The sequence below is a fragment of the Euprymna scolopes genome, chromosome 17 (assembly GCF_053919585.1).
Source record: "Euprymna scolopes isolate OS-2025 chromosome 17, ASM5391958v1, whole genome shotgun sequence".
Taxonomy (NCBI): domain Eukaryota; kingdom Metazoa; phylum Mollusca; class Cephalopoda; order Sepiida; family Sepiolidae; genus Euprymna; species Euprymna scolopes.
Genome location: NC_136498.1, coordinates 78,045,094 through 78,056,259, shown reverse-complemented (window position 1 = coordinate 78,056,259; position 11,166 = coordinate 78,045,094). Strand labels below are relative to the sequence as shown.

Sequence of the window (11,166 nt, the reverse complement as noted above, 5' to 3'; positions counted from 1 at the left end):
AAATGAAACCTAAGCTAAACTATATATTTGATTTTGAGAATGAAGTCAAAATTGAGGCTTGTTTTTTGAACCCCAAATCCTTTAGCCTAAGGCACGTTCATATACCATTTAAGTCTTGCACCACTTACGCGATAGACACGCGCAACAGACACCCACCTTTCCTTTTTTTTCCGGATACAATCTGTGAGGGCTCGCGATCAGGATCCTCCGGGGTAGCGTCTTTTTTTAGCAGTTTCTTAGAGGAGAGGGCGAGGTTCCCTCATGGACAGGGAAACTCCTAAATGTTGTCCCACTCTTGTCTTCGGGGTTGGTTAAGGTCTCTGTTGGGGGGGGGGACTCCATGGTGATGAGCCCTATCTCACTACACGCCCAACAAAGCGGCCGCCTGCCCGCAACGATAATGGGAGTTTCTCGTCACCCACATCCAAGTGATAAGGGATCTTAGTAAACTCATCTTTATCTAATAAAATATTGAACGTCCAAATGCCTTGGTATTCCTTATTTGACACGCCCGCTATTTCACCAAATTTAAAGTGAAATGCGTCATTGAAGATTTCTGTTTCTCATGTAGTCAGTACCTAAAACTTACTCTGACGTAATAATCTGTTTGGGAAATTTTCACACTCATCTTCCGGTGATGCTTCACTGTCGCTAGCAGCTTGTTGACAATTTCAGAGCTTGCTCTAATGACTTTTTTGGTATTCCTGTCGACCACGAAGACGACAAGGCTTTTTAAATATTCTCCAGTTTTTGTAAGTGGACGAGTAATCCATTGTCAACCACAAGGTGCCCGTATTCTTTAGCCTTTTGAACAAATTCTGTGACATTAGTTATTACTTTTGACGACTTGTTCCATTTCGAATTAATAGGAATGGAAAGTGTAACCTCCAACCCTGTTTCAATAGTGTCCATTAAATGCGGCGTACGGCCTGCCACGGCCATTGTTAAAGACCGTTAAAAACAGTAATAAAAATAATAAAATGAATTTTAACAATAACAGTCAATAAATGATTAGGAATAAATAAATAAATAAACAAATAAATAAATAAAGAAATAAATAAACAACAACGCATAAAAATAATAACGACGGGGACTTCAAAAGAAAGACTGACTTTTCAATAAATAATTCACCGCGTGGCCTGATAATTCTCCACGCGATGAGCAACGTAAAAGACGCGCTAACACGAAAAAAAAAAAAAAAAAAAAAAAATGTGCAAGGTTGCTAAAAAGGTTTAATTTTTATGGAGAAATTTTGGTTTCTGATTGGTTTGACCAGAGAACGTAAATTAATTTGATTCGTCAGTTCCTAGCAGCAGCGTTTATAAATAGAATCTCCCAACTCTGAGGGACCATACCGTCATCACTCGTAATGGGGATGATTCTCATAGCGGCTTCGGTTGCAGGGAGACTGGATAGAGTACATGTCAAGAATCCGTTGTTGACACTCAGCCCGACAGGTGCGGGGCCGGAAACCGGCCCTGTACCTGTTGAACTGAGGTACACCGCCTGGGTATTATTCGGGAGATCCACCCTTCCAGGCTTTGCAACCCGGCTTTCGGGTGGGGCAAGTTTATTGCTTGTTGCCTGAGGCGCCCCGACCGGGGAATGCCGACGGTGATACTCAGGCAATTTTTGTAATTGTAAGATTTCCTCTCCTTTAGGGGAGCTTGCTTAGATCCCCACTTACTGACCTTGTGTCACATATTGGTAATGTGGGCACCAATTAAATATCTACCCTCATTACTGGTGATGGGGATGGGGAGGTCTTCGTTTACAGAGAGACTGGATAGAATACTCGTTCAGGATTCGTTCTTGACACTCAGCCTGACAGGGAACTGGCCCTGTACCCGTCAGACTGAGGTACACCGCTTGGGTATCACTCAGGAGGTTCACCCTCCCAAGGCCTTACCACCTGGCTTTCGGGTAGGGCAAGTTTATTGCTTGTCGCTAGAAGCGTCCCGACTGGGGAATACCGACAGGGATGCCGAGGCAATTTTTCCTTTAGGGGAACTTGCCTATTTTCCACATTCTGACCTTGTGCTACACTTTGGTGCGGTGGGCACTAAACAAATATCTACCCTTATTACTTGTGATGGGAATGTATCAGTAGCTTCGGCAGTAGGGAGACTGGGTAGAGTATACGTCAAGGATCCGTTCTTGACACTCAGCACGACTGGTGCGGGGCTGGGAACCCGCCCAGTACCTTTCGGACTGAGGAATTACTCAGGGGGTCCACCCACCCAGGCTTTACCACTCGGCTTCCGGGTGGGGCAAGTTGGCCCCGACCGGGGAATGCCGATGTGGATACTCAGGCAATTTTTGTAACTGCAAGAGTGCCCCTATTTTAGGGGAGCTTGCCTATAGCCCACCTTCGTACCTTGTGTCACATATTGGTGTTTTGGGCACCAGTTAAATATCTACTTCCATTACGAGTCCAAAATATTTCAACAATATATATATATATATATATATATATATATATATATATATATATGGAATAAAAATTACAATTAAATTTACCAAAATGATCCAAGATGGTAAAATTAAAGTATATTATAAATATTAAAGAATTAATATTTATAAAGTTATCTCAGCCAGATATAAAAGCTCGATAAAACCAAATAGGAAATAGAGCTTATAATACGAGCAACCAGTTAATAAAACATGTTAAAAAACACTTTGAAATGAGTTAAAAACATATTTAATCTGAAAAGGAAACACTAGATAAGCGGATAGTCTTTAATCCGCGGAGTTTCGAAGAAATACTTCCCTTCTCATCAGAGGGTAGGAATTAGCAAGTAAGTTAAAGATCTTACTTGAAAATAAAAAAAGTGAGGCAGAGGGAATATGGTGAAGAAAAAGATGATTACACATGAATGGATAGTTTGGTGGAATTAACTTTCTTGAAGTTATACATTTGGATTTTACCGTCACTGGATTATTTATCTTCCACCTTACGTTTTTTTTTTTTTTCATGATACGGTAGCCTGTTACGGTTTACAAAAAGCTGTTATCTCCCTTTTTGAAAATTAACTATAACTATGAAGACATGGATTTCCGTAGATGATGGTTATGACATTCCAACAAGTTGCATCCCCTCAGAGGCTTACTAAAAACGCCCCATTTAAGGGCCACCAAATTCAAATGAAAGTCTTTGTCAACTTGATTTATGCAATAAAGAATTGGGGAAAATACAGTATGATATAGTTTATGGAAAAAAAAGTTTAGCTCATTGGTTATTAATTAGAAAATAAGAAAGGAAAAATGATTTTAATCATGAAATTAAAAACTGACTTAAAGTGATATTAAAACTGAGAAATATAATGCCAAAAATTTATGTTTGATGTAAAAATAGAAAAAAAGCAGTTTTTCTTTACTTTTAACGAGTATTCGGAAAAAATTTAAAGCTTCATTCATCAATTTTTATGAAGGAATATATATATAAATATATATATATATATATATATATATATATATATATATATATATATATATATATATATATGCCCTTAACAAACAGATATGTCTTACAAATTTGGGAACTTTACACCACTCAGCATCTTGTGCGATGAATTATGCTAGTAAATTAATATTTTATGATTGAAAAATTATTGAAATTCTTCAATATTTTCATTATTCTTTTATTTCATTGACTTGTGTTTAACGATGTTCTCCTACAAGACTGCGTTATCATAGCCTTCAAACACAACACCTTTCACACACACACACACACACACACACACACACACACACACACACACACACACACACACACACACACACACACACACACACACACACACACACATATATACGAACGGCGTGCAATAAGTAATGCCCCTGACCCACTTCCCATAGCAGTAGAGCAACGAAACTTGGTACAGTTATTAGTCTTTCTCTACAAAGGAACCACCCAGAATTATGTATTTCTCCCATCGTTTGATGCAGCTCTGGAGACCGTTTTTGTAGAACACCCCAGGTTAGTCCTCCAACCACGACGTGACTTCAGAAATCAAGGCTGCATCATCTGGGAAACGTTTTCCTTTCAAAAACAACTTCATTGCTGAGAAGTGGTGAAAGTCAGAGGGTGCATTGTCAGGAGAGTAGGGAAGATGGGGAGATTTCATAACCACACGCCCGTGCTTCTGATCTGGCGACATCCGAGTTGTGGACCGGAGCGTTGTCCTGCAGGAGGAGGGTACCTTTGCTGATATTGCCTCGCCTCTTGATTTTGATAGCTTCCCTTAATTTCAAAAGTGAAACATAATAGGCTCCTGTAATTGTGATACCCTTTGCCAGTAAATCTGTCATCACTACTCCGTCCTGGTCCCAGAAGACTGTGAGCATGACCTTGCCAGCGGAGGGCTGCACCCTTGCCTTCTTTGGAGGTGGTAAGTCCAAGTGCTTCCACTGCATTGACTGGGCTTTGGTCTCTGGATCATAGTGATGGACCCAGGTTTCATCCTTTGTAATCAGTCTTTTGAAAAACTTTGACTCATCTTCTTGGCACATCTCCAAATTCATGCTCGAGCGCTTGACGCGTTCTCGCTTCTGGAATGGTATGAGCAACTAGGGAATCCATCTGGCAGACACCTTATGCATATGCAAATGGTCATGAATGATAGTTTCCACAGACCCTGTACCAATCTTGACATCCTGGGCTATTTGGCAAATAGTAAAGCGCCGATCTTCCAAAATGGCAGCCTCAACTTGACAGACAGATGCCTCATAAATGGCAGAAGGGGGCGACCAAGTCTGGGAGCCGTTTCCACAGACTTCCGGCCATGTTTGAATTCACGATGCCAGCGTTTTACAAGGTCATATGATGGGGCATTATCGCCATAAATTTCTTTCATTTCATCAAGTCTCCTGTGGTGTGCGTCCTTTCAAATACAAAAACTGGATCACTGCTCGACATTCAACAGGCTCCATTTCACACCTGACTCAGTTCAAACACCTGTAAAACAGAAACCACAATTAGTTCAGAGCTGTAATTTGCCACATAACCCGTAGAGATATAAATTATTGCACATGCAAAATTTCAGCTAGATCAGACAACTGAAAGTGGGTCAGGGGCATTACTTATTGCACGCCTCTCGTGCACACACACACACACACACACATATATATATATATATATATATATATATATATATATATATATATATATATACGAGCAAACAGTTAATAAAACATGTAAAAAACACTTTGAAATGAGTTAAAAACATATTTAATCTGAAAAGGAAACACTAGATAAGTTGATAGTCCTTAATCCGCGGAGTTTCGAAGAAATATTTTCCTTCTCATCAGAGGGTAGGAATTAGCAAAATGCGGGATCGGATTTTGCATGCAAAAGTATTTGATGAAACAACAAGTAAGTCAAAGATCTTACTTGAAAACAAAAAAGTGAAGCAGAGGGAATATGGTGAAGAAAAATGTGATTACACATGAATGGATAGTCTGGTGGAAGATAAATAATCCAGTGACGGTAAAATCATAATGTATAACTTCAAGAAAGTTAATTGAATTTCCATTTATATATATATATATATATATATATATATATATATATATATATATAATGTGTGTGTGTGTGTGTGTAAAGGAAAAATTTATAATTAACCGGTGTCTAATTTTTTTCACATTCTTTTGATAAGTGGGGAAATATATGATAGAAGCCTTTTCTTTGTTTTATTGGTGAATTGGAAAACAAAAGCGGATTCAATTAAACCAATACATGATAAATCTATACGCTGTTTAATCCAGCGTTATGTTTTTCAGCATTGCGCGTGCACGATTCAGACTGTTATAACTTACAGGTTTCATTTTTGTAAAAACAAACAAATGCATTAAATACCACGATTTTAGGCAATAATATGTTGTTTTGAAATATAGTCGAACAACATTTTTGTTGGGATTATTTTAGGTTGATGTCAAGAATCACTCGCCATTTATACTCACAACTTCGCAGCTCAGAAATTAATGCGTCTGCAATTTGAGCACTGTGCCAGTCGTCGGCAAGATAAAAGAAATATAAACAATCTGGTTTGAACCACTGCCAGGTGTAGACAATATACTTACCACAGAAAGAACAGATATTCTTAAGATACGTCCATTTAAATCTATTCGTTCAACGATAACCATTCTATTATAAGCTTTAGCGTGACGCCAAACGCCTTGTAATAAATACGTCGACATATCTAGAAAAATGACAAAAATGATACAAACTTTGTAGTGCTTGTTTGGAACAATAACGAAAATCTAAAAATTAGTAACATATATAATTACGAAAAACGATAAAGCAGAATTTTTTAAATTGCTTTTGAAGGAAAATAGGTTATACGTAAATAATAAACAGATTCAAAACTATGAGTTACTTCCCTTGTTTAAATTACGTTTCAAAATAATAATGGCGGCTCACTGGATCGTGAAAGTAAATGTTTTATGTAATGTAGTGATGTGTTATTAATCTTGATATGACAATTAAGTAGATAATATTACTTTTAGTTGAAATTCAAAATTTTCGATTTTTGGTTTTCGTTTTTATTCCGAACAAACGCCAATTAAAAAAAGATTTTTTAAAAAAAATTATTACTCCTGACGTTTTAGTTCGTATCAAACTGTAACATATGTCTGGTATTAGGGTGTCACCTTCTCAGACATTACCCCCCTCTTTCTTTCGGTGGAGGTGGAATAGTATTACTCCCATTCACGAGGAATTACCGACGAGATGATGATGCAGGTTATTTATCTTCGTTTTGAGGAGGTGAATTTGCAGCAATATTTGGGCGCGGGCATGTTAGAAACGGAATTTTCCATATTAAACTAAAATTAAGCAAATAAATTTTTCATTAGAAAGTTAGTAAATTAAGTTAACGTGTCAGGAAATGACGCCATGACAGGAAGTTAACATGGCAAACAAGTCAATAAAAACTTTCTCTTGGGTATTTGTCATTGAATAGAACGGACGTCTTTTTCGTGTTTTTTCCTACCCACCCCTACAGCATAAACTGCGGGATATGGACTTTTTATTTTTATTCCTAAAGCAACAGACACGATAAAAAAATGTCGCACCGTTGTTGTTGTTTTTTTTTGTTTTATTAATAACTGCCAAAATAGAATCTTTACGCACGTAATTATTCACATATTTCGATTCATTAAACTCAATACATCTTTTTTCGGTTATGGCGTACTTTATTTCTGTTATATCACATATAAGCGGGAAGACGTCCTAAAAAAAAAACAAAAAAAAAAAAACGAGATTTGGGTGCTATCAGCCAGAAGTGACACCGAAAGTAAAATTTTGTAAGCAAAAAAAAAAAAAAAAAAAAAACTACTGCTGCCGGACACTCGAACACGTGGGGGGGGGGGCGAAAGGCGCCCGGCGTTGCCCGATCGTAAAAAAAAAAAATTGTGACAGTCGGGGGGGGGGGGGGTTGTCCAATCGTAAAATCCGCTTCAATACGATATTTTAATTTATATATATATATATATATATATATATATATATATATATATATATATATATAAAATGACAGCGGGTTGTGAAAAAAAAATGTTACTTGCTAGGTGCGAACATGAGTTAATAAGCAAACGCAAACGCGTTATCGATGGGACAATAAGGGCACACATGTTATCACGTTGCAAATTTAGCGTTTTAAAACGAAAGAATAAAACGACGATTCGTGCATGCACGGATTGCAAACAACGCCGAAAGCAAGGTATTTATTTTGTGTAGAAATGTCGTTTTGCTTGAAGGGGGGGGGGCCCTTCAAGCAAAACGACATTTCTACACAAAATAATTGACGATTTTTTTCCAATTTTTCGATATGTGCCTGAGAGATCAGTCCTTTTAACGGCACCGCGTTCGTGCCTGTTTGATGTGGATGACAAAAGCTTTTAGGGGACATACGAACATACACACAAACGTTTGCTCTTTATTTAATAGATAGAACAAAATAATAGTAAATACACCATTTACTATTATATTTAATGTAATAGCAAATGGTATATTTAAGAATATGAATAATTTTCATACGTTATGTCTGTGTGTGCGTTTGTGTGCGTTTGTGTGCGTATGTAACCAGTTAAAGGAAAACAAGACGAAATACCAATACTTCGTCTTCCTACATGCATTTTTTCCATTTGGAGACCATTAATTTTAATGCCCATTACCTTGTTTGTAAGTAATTGTTTTTTATTTTTCAGCCTAGTCGTTGCATATAAACGAATACCGATTTTCATTTTTAGAAATCAAAATTCTTTTTACTTTTTTGTTTTGTGGTTAACCAAACAAGGAATGTTTTTCTTTTCTTTTTTTTTTTTAATTGCCCGTTTAAATAACATTCATTGACAGTTTCTAGCAGTTGTTATACTTTTATATTGCGGTAAAGTTTAATAATTGTTATAATTTCCTCGCCTTTTTATATGTCTAATAAATGAGGTTTGATTTTAGGAGCGTTTAGAATTAAATTTTAACACTTATCTATTATCCTCCCACACCCCTCAGGCAACACCCGGTAGCTCGGCTAATTAGAAAGAAAAGAATCAATTAGGTTTCAAGGCCTCATTCGCCACCTCTCCCAAAAAAGCAAAACAGAAGAGACACCGTGTTTACACCGTCTGAATTTTGACGCATGTGACGCCTGTAAATACACACATAATAGAACCGAGTTGTTTGGCTTTTCATTACAGATTCACACAACTACAAAAGTAAGAAAAGAAAACAAGCCGCTTTACTGATAACGATGCCTCCATTCAGTCTCGAAAGACAAAGGATAACCATGTAAGGGTACCTGCGCGTATTTGGCAAGGGTTCGGCAATCTCAAACCACACCTCTCCTGAAACTGTACTATTTGAGTCCAAGTGGCAAGGAGAAGTCCAGGACGACTGGAAACAATGGTGATGTAAGCGGAGAGCACATACAGCACCTGGAAGTCCCAAATGGTCACCCATTTAGTACTGACCAGGTTCAACGTTGCTTAACTTCGGTAATCTGACGGGAACCGGTATGTCAAATGTGATTATGCCGTATGCATTACTGCTAAGATCTCTCAATATATACACCTAACTCAGCTAGTAAATTTGCATATGGAACATATAATTTACTTATAGAACTTGTGCCTGAAACTATAAATTGTATTGTCTGCGCATGCTCACACTTTTAGCTTTGACTTCTAGCCAGTTTTGAATCTTAAGGTAACCCATTCTGTGTTTCTTTTGTTCATTGTATTTTTTTTTAAATTGTTGTTCACTTACACTACACTCCCCTGTGATCTGATGATCACATAAATGACAACTCGCAGCTGGTCTTCTTCATCATTTAGTGTTCCTTCAAGTAAAAGTACTTCCGCTTCAGATGACTCATCTGGAGAAATGTTATTTCGTGCAGATGAATCGTCTTCTTCAGAGGAATCGCAGCGTTCCTCGTTGATGGTAATCAAGCTTGCACTTTCGGTTGAAAACTTGCTGTCACTTTCACCCTCCATGGTATCCAGGCCCTTGACAGGGCACAGGTTCCTTATATGGCGGGGCATCCCGTCGAGAAAATTCCGATGACACATCCACTCATATAAGGGGTCACACACCACCCAATTAGAGTCTTCATCCAGACACGATCGCCCACATTGTATCTATACTGCTGCTGCTGTTTGGGCTGTCCTAGAGGGGATGCATCGATACCCTTCATCCGAACACGATAGCAATGCATCAGGTTAGCTGGGGCAGTCAGTGGTGACCCATTGTCCTTAGAGGTAACATTGTAACAATAGACTGCTTCTGCTATGAAAACTGCTGCTACAATTCGCTTCACATTCCAGTGACACCGTTCTACAATGCCATTGCCAGATGGGACATATGCACAAGGAAAGTGCAGTCGGACTCCCCATTCCCTGTTGCAGAATGCTGTATCATTGTCGACGAGTATTTTGCTAGTGCTCCACACTCACAAAATGACTTCTAAGTGGCTAATAATGCTTGTCACACCCTGTTGTCTCAAATGACGCCAGATTGAGAACCGTGTGAGCCCACAATCAATGAGTGACAGTTTGCCTTGGTAGTGGTTACATTCATTTCTAACCGAAATCAAGTGTCGCTAATGTCCAACTTCCTTTTTGACCAACATATGAATGGTGGGCCAATCGACTAGCATTTTTCGCAATTTCTTACTACAACCCTTACCAATGCCTTACGAATTGTGGAATCCACTTGTTTAACAAAATATAACGTCCACCTTACGCAGAGGTAGCCACTTTGGTGATGAACAGACACTATCCAGTCAAGGTCATAGTTACTTGGCGACATGGCTCCCACACAGTACGGAGATTAAACCATTTTTTTTATGAGATCAAGTTATCACTGTGGTACTCTTGTTAGAGCGTTTACTCTGTTACATTCTAACCTCACTAGGACTGTATCTACAGACAGTTTGTTGTATTCCTTGAATAAACTTGCGAGTGCGTCAAGCTGCTGCCTGATCAGCATTTCACTTGTCACTTTGGTGCGCACCCTAGCCTTCCCTGTGAGAGTGTTCGTAACCTATTTGCGCACACAAGCAGATTCAGTGTAAAGATACAGCTCTTGCTTTCCCACATCAATGTCATGTTAACTCCTACACAATATCGAACTCCACCAGATTTATATGCTGCATATCTCCTTCTTTTCGTAACCACCCTGCATCTTCCATCCTTCATAGGGGCTCCATTGTGCTCCAGCAATACTCCAGTATCTAAAGAGCTAGCATCAATTCACAGGTCTAGCTCAGAACCATTCACACACAGTTGATTGAATGGGGAAGTGAAACACAAGTCAGCGCCACTTTCATTTATGTGTCGTCGTTGTTGTTATCAATGGCTGCTCCTGGTCTTTGGGCATCTTCACTCCTGCTGATGTAAATTGTGCTTTGTTTATGTTGTTATTATAGGCTCGATGGAGATCTTGTATTTCACACTATAACATGCCTACCCGGTTAACAGTTCTCTGGTGAAAATCCAGGTAGACTCTATATCAGGATCTATCGTCCTCTGGTTGTCTCTGCTTCTGCACGTGATAAGCAAAGACGTATCAGGGCCAGTAGACTGGGTTTCAATCCTCAGTTGAGCCATACAAATAAACTAAAAAGTGATATGTGACGCCTCCTTCCCAAGCATTCATCATTATAAGGTGAG

At 38.6% G+C, this 11,166-nt stretch overlaps 1 pseudogene; it reads right to left on the bottom strand.

Moving 5' to 3' along the window:
• Positions 1 to 8,919: 8,919 nt before the first annotated feature.
• On the bottom strand, positions 8,920 to 9,037 carry LOC145297412 (5S ribosomal RNA; annotated as a pseudogene).
• Between the last annotated feature and the right edge of the window lie 2,129 nt (positions 9,038 to 11,166).